Source organism: Sturnira hondurensis, unplaced genomic scaffold, assembly GCF_014824575.4.
Source record: "Sturnira hondurensis isolate 20B ecotype Veracruz unplaced genomic scaffold, ASM1482457v3 Scaffold0010128, whole genome shotgun sequence".
NCBI lineage: Eukaryota > Metazoa > Chordata > Mammalia > Chiroptera > Phyllostomidae > Sturnira > Sturnira hondurensis.
This window is the reverse complement of record NW_028082759.1, coordinates 8,738,469-8,746,598: the sequence shown is the minus strand read 5'-3', so window position 1 is coordinate 8,746,598 and position 8,130 is coordinate 8,738,469.

Here is an 8,130-nt window from a genome sequence, read left to right as displayed (position 1 = left end):
AGCAGTTGTATAAAACTCAAAAACCAGTTATATAAGCTAAGTGTTCAGAGTAAAACTGACTGAGACTTTTATTGCTCCAAATAGCAGAATAAAAAAATGCTAGAGCTAGAAAAACTTCTCTGATCTTGTTGCAATCTATTTCTTTCTTTTTTAACTTATTATAATGGGACATTTACAACCTATACAGAAATAGAAAGAATAGTATAATAAAATCCCTGACTCAGCTTCCACAAATACTAGAAATAAATGAACCCAGGTGGGGGGGCAGTGACCTGCCCAGTGACACGAAAGCTCGGCTCAGAGGACCTGCCGGAGCAGCGAGAGGGTGTGAGTGGGCAGAGAGCACATGGAACACTTGGAACTTCCCAAATTCTTTCTGATACTGCTCTGGGCGGAAAGAAAAAAACAGTTGTTGTTTTTTTCCCTTTCTTTGACTATTTCTCAGTTAACATTTCACCACCTAGACTAGTGTCTGGGTTTTTTATTTTTTTAAGTTTGTTCTCCAAATGATTGTTTCAAATGACTTTAGGACTGGGTTTCTCATAAGCTGCGTGGTGGCCCCTGGGGCCTTTTTTGTACGTAGGAATGAACTAGACTGTCCTGAAAAGTCATCGGTCATCCTGAAGCTCATTTGTATCAGGGACCAACCTAGAATAAACGCTTTACAAATCATTTGTTTTTCACAGTCAATAACTAATTACCGGTCCGTGCCCTATAAATACCAGTACGTCAATATTGAAAAGTAAGTCTAAGTGGATTCATTGTGGAAACGATCGGCTGGTGGAGCGGACAGCAAACCCCGGCGTGGCTCCTCGGCTTAGCTGTCTTCCCATTTCTTTTCAACCTGCCTCCCTCTCCCTCCATCATGATAATGACAAAGTAGGAAAATGGAAAAGGCGAGGCAAAGCTAGCCAGAGATGTGAATTTAAACATCATCAATCCGAGGAAATGCTTTTTGGCACTTGGGTTGCTGAAAGTTGAAGCAGGTTCTATGACACAGAGCTAAATTCACACTCAGCCACTAGCCAAAAAGAAGTGTTTGCAAAATGAAATCGCAGCACTGATACTATTAACAACTCCACTAAGTGCTTGAAACAATTTAACATTATCTCTGACACTCAATTTTTCTTCTTACTCTTCTTTAAAAATATTTTTAAAATATTAAAAATTTTTAAAAAGTTTTGAAGGCTCAGGGGCCAGCTCTGGCCACAGTGAGGATGGCGGCTGGGCTGGTGGCAGATGCCAGAAAGACCCCAGGTCCTTCTTCCCCGTCCCCTCCGCCTCTGTTCCCGATGTGTCTGTTCTATCAAGCTGTTTGCTTTGCTCGTACATACACCCCAATGCTGGCTGGCCCAGGAATTCTGAGATGTTCCATTATTAATGAAACACCCCCACTTTGGGCGCTATGAAATTGAGATTTTCAGGACTGCTGAGCCCTGGGCAAGAGACAAATATTTTTTGCCTGGTAGAGCTGAAAGCCAAAATAAACTATAAGAGGAAATAGACAAGTGGCAGGCCCTACAGCCGTGGCGGTGAAGGTGGCTTGGGTGTGGGAGGTCAGTGAAGTTCTGTCCAGATAACGGGCCACCTGCCAACTGATCTACTTCCTTCACGCCCATGGATTCCTCATAGCTTCCAGCCGCCCAGAGCTTTTCACCCAGGAATCAATGCCATTCATTGTTTCCGGGAGGAGAACGGGTAAGAACAAGAATTAATCATTTAACCTTAATTAAAGTACTACATTAATTTTTGTCAGTCTATTGTAGAAATAACAAACTGGAAAGCAAAGCATTCATTTTGCAAGACTCTGGCTTTGTTGAGAGAGACAATGTGTTTCCAGAAGCCAAGAGAATGAAGTGCTTGGGGTGCTGGGTCCCCGCTGTGAATGGCATTAAGAGGAAGACCACAGTGACACACAGTTTCCCTCTGTTCAGAGAAGAGAAGGCAGCCCTCCCTGTACTGGTGGGAGAGGTCGGGGAAGAGGAGAAAGATGGGCATTTGAACACCCGCACAGCGGCCTGTCTCTGCCCCACCCACCCCATTGCCTCATCGTCATCACTTTCATCCCAGAAAGAGGTGGCATTGAACCCCCGAGCCTGCTTAGGCCTTTGGAAGCACTGCGGGCCTTGCCCCAGTTCCCCCAGTTCCCGTCTGCAGCTCCTGCAGGCAGCTTCCCAGAGGACCCCGAGGCAGTAGGAGCCTCCGTGGAGAAAAGCAGCTGTGGCCCAGGCCTCCAACGTGCGAAAGAAGAGTGTGTATGTCTACCTGTGTGTGTGAAGTGGGGGTCGGGGGGGCAGGAAAATTCTACTGGAATCAATTTAAATCCTGACCTGACTATAAAGGAGTGGCAAGATTTCTCCCCCAGAACTAGGCAGAAATAGGGGCTTGAGGACTAGGTTGAGTTGCATAAAAATATTACCAAACTGAGACTATTTACAATTCTTCTCCTTTAATTTTTGTTTATTAATTGATTTCCAGGAAGGTGGCCTGTGCTCTGCTTCGCTCTGCATAGCGGGCTGCCAGCTCTCGGTGTTCAGGTAACAGGATCAGGAACCTACAGCTCTTAGCCCCTCATTTAGGTTGATGTGCCTGATTTTTCTCTGCCGTGGTCTGTCTCCCTTCTGCGTGTTGCAGCCACGAGGAAAGGAGGGTTTGAAGCCTCCACTAGTGCCATGGATCAATCCTTGCCTGGACTGTAATTTAAAATCAATTCCCCGTGAGCAGAAATATGGGTGCTGCATTATTTGCTGAGCGTGTCAAAAAACTCCCTCTCTGCTGGCCTTGCTGTTCAGTCACGTCCCGCCCGGCATCTTCTGACGCTCACAAAGCCCTTGCATCTGTCTCCCCATTAGTACTCCTCATTTCGTACATACGAGTTCAAAGTTTCAGAGAATTTTTGCTTTGGCTTCTACTATACCACCTCTCAGTATGACATACACTTTCTCAAATTAAAAAAAAGACTTCTGGAGATCTCTATGTGAAATGATTTTTGAAGCATATTCAATCCTATAGAAAAGTAAAATATCAATCTAGAACTGTTTTTTGGTGACCTAGGACACATTTTTATACATTAGCCTAATAATAAAAGGCATGGAATTAAAATGAAAAACTTCATCATGAGAACTTCCTTTGACTTGTGACCTATGCAAATTATCCCCCAGGGCGTTCGGGGAAGCCCCTCCATCCACACGTCAACATGCGGTCAAGAAGGACAGTGTCCATTTTGGACAGACACGCAGAGGATCTCCTGGGCTCCCCTAACTCCGTGTGGGAGTTAAGGCTCCGGCTGGGGAATTCGTGCTGGCGGCGGTGCGTGCCCGGTGCTCCGCTGACAGTCTGCGTCTCCAGAACCCTAGTGTGTCACTGCTGCAGACGGGCTCTGAGTACAGGACCACCGCGCCCTCCTTCTGCTTCATCTTCTCTTCCGAAACACTAAGTCGTTTCATCGATGGGGCACTAAAAGGAGTTGATGAGGTCTGTGTATGAGAAGGTGAAGGAACCCAGGAGAAAACCCCCATCTGTCTGGAAGTCCTGGTCCGTTCCCAAGCATGCAGGCCCGCACCACCTCATGGGCTGGCCACTTAGCGGGATGCAAACACAGGAACCCCAAAATAACCACGTCTGAGGCTCTCAGACTCTTCCACACTGAGTCATCTTGATGGAGAATTGTGTGATTCGTGACCTGAATCTCCCATTGCTGCTATCAACTTTACTAGATTTAAACCTGCAGAAAACATCAATCAGTTCCTTGCAAAAAGGTCCCTGTCCTCTCACGGTTTTCCCCATTGCAACCCTTAGTCACATCTGTAACGCATCCTACCAGTTATGAAAATCGATTTTCCTATTGAAGAGGGTGGTAGGAAAAATGAATACCTACTCTGGAAATATGGTGAGAAAAATCAAAAGTTGGAGGTGAAACTCAAGGAGGCAACAGGTCCATCTGGATGTCTCCTGACTAGACGGTCTGCACTTGAATCCCTTCTGCAGACCCGCAGAGCATCGCAATGGAGCAGTGCGGACCTCCCAGGGATGATGGACACGGTCCAGGTCTGCACCGTCCAGTGTGGCAGCCATCGCCACATGCAGCTGTCCGGCGCTTGAAATAGGACTTGTGTGAATGAGGAACTGACTTAAATCAATTCAAATGTAAAATTAAATAGCCAAATGAGTCTAGTGGGTGCTATATTGCACTGTGCTGCCCCGGGGGGATTTCTAGACCTTGTTTATAGAAATGCTGCTTCTTCAACAAGAGGGTAGGAAAGGAAGGAGCCCTGGCTGGGGCACAGGCATGAGGCAGGCCACTACATTTGACCTTGCAGGCGACCCTATTTGGAGCCTCTGAGGACCCCAGAAACTGACACTGGGAGAATGGAAATGGGCTAAGGGACCTTTTATGATTCTCTTCCAGGCCCACGAGAATTCTGCTCTATTCATTACGTGTAATTGTAGTTTCTCTCCCTTCCTCCAGACATTTTTCTCATTTGGAGACATGGTGGTTGCTAGGAGACTGAATTGCCTTTTCAAGTAGAGTATTTTAGAGGGAAACAATTCACATGATGTTCTTCTGTAGTAAAGCGAAAATTTGTAAGATGTTTGCAAAGCCTGGTGAAAAAGTCAAGCTTTTACATTTCTTTGTGTATTTGTTTTAGCCATTGTAGAATCTCTCATTTACTTTTCCCACCACCTCACACTGCAAGAAAGGAAACAAAAACCAACTGCTGCTGCTGTAACATTTCCTAAGAAAGAATAACATTCCCAGGCTTGTTCCCAGGGATGGTGAGGTGATATTTATCCTTCTTACCTCACAAGGGAGCTGTGAGTAAAGATTAAGAATAATAACATTTATAGTGGAAATTATAAAGCATTGCCCCCACCAAACCTTAGTAGTTCACTCAACAGTTCATAGTTATAGCCACTATATCATCTTACCAAGATGTTCATAAATTTATTTTAAAAATCAGTCAGTCTGATTGTATCACTTAAGAAAGGAAGAAACCACAACTTGAATGAATGAGTTTTCCCAGGTTTCTAACTTCACACAAAGATTCCATTACACAACCGTGATTTCTTAGGGGATACGGAAAAAAATCTTTTAAACGTCCAAGCTGACTTTTGTAATCACTGTCAACAACATTTGAACCTTGAAAAGAGAGTTCTGTGAATGACAAGAGAATCCCTATATAATTCACCTAATACCATGTCTGACACATAATAGGTGCTCAATAAAAATAGCTATTAAATAATAATAATGATTACTTAGCTACTAAGAATCTTTTCTTTAGAATTTCTTGGCCCCCCCTCTTCAAAAATCTAGTTGCAGTAATTTTTTTATTGACCAATTATAGCACTCTGTATTGTTTGAGAAATTTGGCAATGTCAATTGACAGTCAAAAGCTAAGGAGCTTCCTTCCCTTTTTGTATCTCTGAGCAGCAAGAGAATTCACCAAAGAGGGAGTAAGAACATTTATCTTACAAAGATCTTATAATGTAAAAATGATGTGGTTCAACGAAGCTGTTTGATCATTATGTTGAACGCCATGTATTTTCTATGGCTTCTGAAGAGTCTAGCTCCTTAGAAAGTGTTAGCACTGGGGAGCACTCCCGGGGCCTCTTCCTCAAAAGAACTAGTACAAAACAAGTATATAGATGCAGACATGATCCTAAGGGTGACAACCAGCTTACAAACAGCATCCCACAAACACAAGTATGCCTGCTGCTCCAATGTCTTCAGATCTACCCGGAGGTTCTCAACACTGGCTGCACACTGAACTACCAGGTGAGCTTTTAAACAGCCAGGCCTGGGTGGATCTAATAATCAGCCAGCATTAAAGCACGTCCGGGCCCCCAGCCCCACTCTGGCCTTAGCTTAGAGACCTATGAGATCCAATGTGTCTCTGCACTGGCCACCTGACAAGAGATTGTTACCATAAGATGGTGCCCTCGGTTTCCTTCTCTTTCTCTCTCTATTTTCTCTATCTCCCCTCCTCTCTCCCCTTGCCTCCCTCCTCCCCACTACGCTCTTTCTCTTTCCTCCTCAGTGTCTTCTCTCTCCAGCTCACATCTCTCCCCTTCCTTCTCTCTTTCCCTTTCCTCTCATTTTTGCTTTGAGAAATCTCTTCCCTCAATAAACTTTGATTCCTTTCTTTTTCTTCTTTTTCCCACTTTCTGCCAGTTATCTCAGAAATCTTTCTTTTGTTCCATTTCTTGTTATATTTTTGTCCCATTTATAAACCAAGCTACAACACTTGGGCAGGAGAAAGGGACAAGGGCCCAGACTCACAGAGACACTGAAAAGAAACGGGTTCAAAAGGAATCTTTGCCTCCAGCTTTTAAAGCCCTTGACGGCAGCCACAGGTCGTACTGGACTCTCTTCATCCCCCTCTAATTAGACTTACCTTCCCTTAAGCAGCAGCTTTTAAAACATCACAGTTTTGTTTCTAATGTGTTTAGTGTTCTTGACTTTGAATTCAGGGCATTGCAACATCACTATGCTGTTTTTCACGGCTGTCAGTGTTCCATCTCCAGTTCAGTGGCTGGGTGTCTGCAATCCCCTTGGCAATGCACTTGGAAACTGAGAAATTTAAGACACAAAGGAAAAACGGGTTTGAGAACATCAAGACTGAGAGCGAAGCCATTAGTAATATTAATCACTAATTAATTCTACTCACTATCCCATGTTCTCTGGAATCTTCTGATGGCCTCCCACACAGGCCATTGGAGGGAGATGCTCCTAAATTTAAACACAAGACGCATCCCAAAGGGCCTTGTTCTCTGCATCCGCTCTCCCATCAACGCGGTCAACGTATTTCTGAAATTCCCACTCAGCAGGAGTTCGTGTCCACTGAGGGTCGACGTATTTCTGAAATTCCCACTCAGCAGGAGTTCGTGTCCACTGAGGGGTCTGCCTCAGTCCCTCGAGCTGGCATTTCCCCAAACCAGCCTCCTGTCCGCCTCACCAGGAGGCTTCTGAGGCTGAAGTTTCCTTTCTGCCCAGTTTTCGCCTTCTCTGTCTCTGTCTCCCTTCATCTCAATTAAATCTGGATATAGTGGCTTAAAACTCACCCGTATGAGAATATAAGTCCTTGAGATTATTGTAAATGTAAACGGAAAGATATTCAGTGCACCAGGACTGTTTTTATTTTTGTTTGTTTTTAATACAAGAAAGGGAGGAAGGGAAGAATTAAGCAGTGGTTAAGCTGGTCTAGGTTCCCTGGGCTTTCACGGACCAGCCCAGGAAACTAGATACAAAGATGGCACTGTCTGGGGGAAAGTGCTTCCTGAGTTCCCAGTGGCCAGTCTCCGGCAAACACACGGCGCAAACTCAGCATGCCTTTGGTGTTCAGTAATAAATAGCTGCTGTTCTCTGAGTTGTAAACTGCAGGTGGCCTAAGGCAATAGAGGCTCAAAAGTGCTATTTGAACAGAAAGGCAGTTTTGATTGGAAAAGCTTTCTTAGTCTGTGGAGATCTTAAATCACCCTGGCTAAGATTACTTGGAGAGCTTGGCAAGGGAGCGGGGATGAAAGAAAACAAAGAAGGAAGACCCACGGGGAAGTGGATGGGTTTCCACACCTTCCACCTCCAAGGTGTGGGCACTTCTCACCATTGTCACCCTGTGCCCAGACTTTCTTGGTGCCGTTATCAATGGCATACTCTGAACTAAGAACAACTCAGCTCCCTCCAGGTAAAGGATAACAAATAAAGCAGGATTCAATGAGCTAAAGATCAAAAGTTTAAGAAATAGTAATCTTTAAAACCATCAAGTTAAAAATGGCTGAAAAAATTTAAGGATGTAAAAAGCAATATTTATATGGATATACCTCCAAAAATAACTCAAAGAATAAAATTTTGAATAATTCAGACTATACTTAAATAAATTTCATAAAGAATACTTAGTACAGTGAAATCAACAAATCTTTATGAAATACCAAAATATTTTAAAAGAAAAAGTATTTGCTATAAATTCTAAATCTCTTGATGGTCATTTTGTCAGAAGAAGGCTATAATTGTATATATTGACTTCTAAATGCTTAATTCAGTAGAAGACATTAAGGAAACATTATGAGTAAGCCTTCTAGGTCATGGAAAATTTACTTCCTATAACTAAATTATCATAAGACTAATTAAAGTAA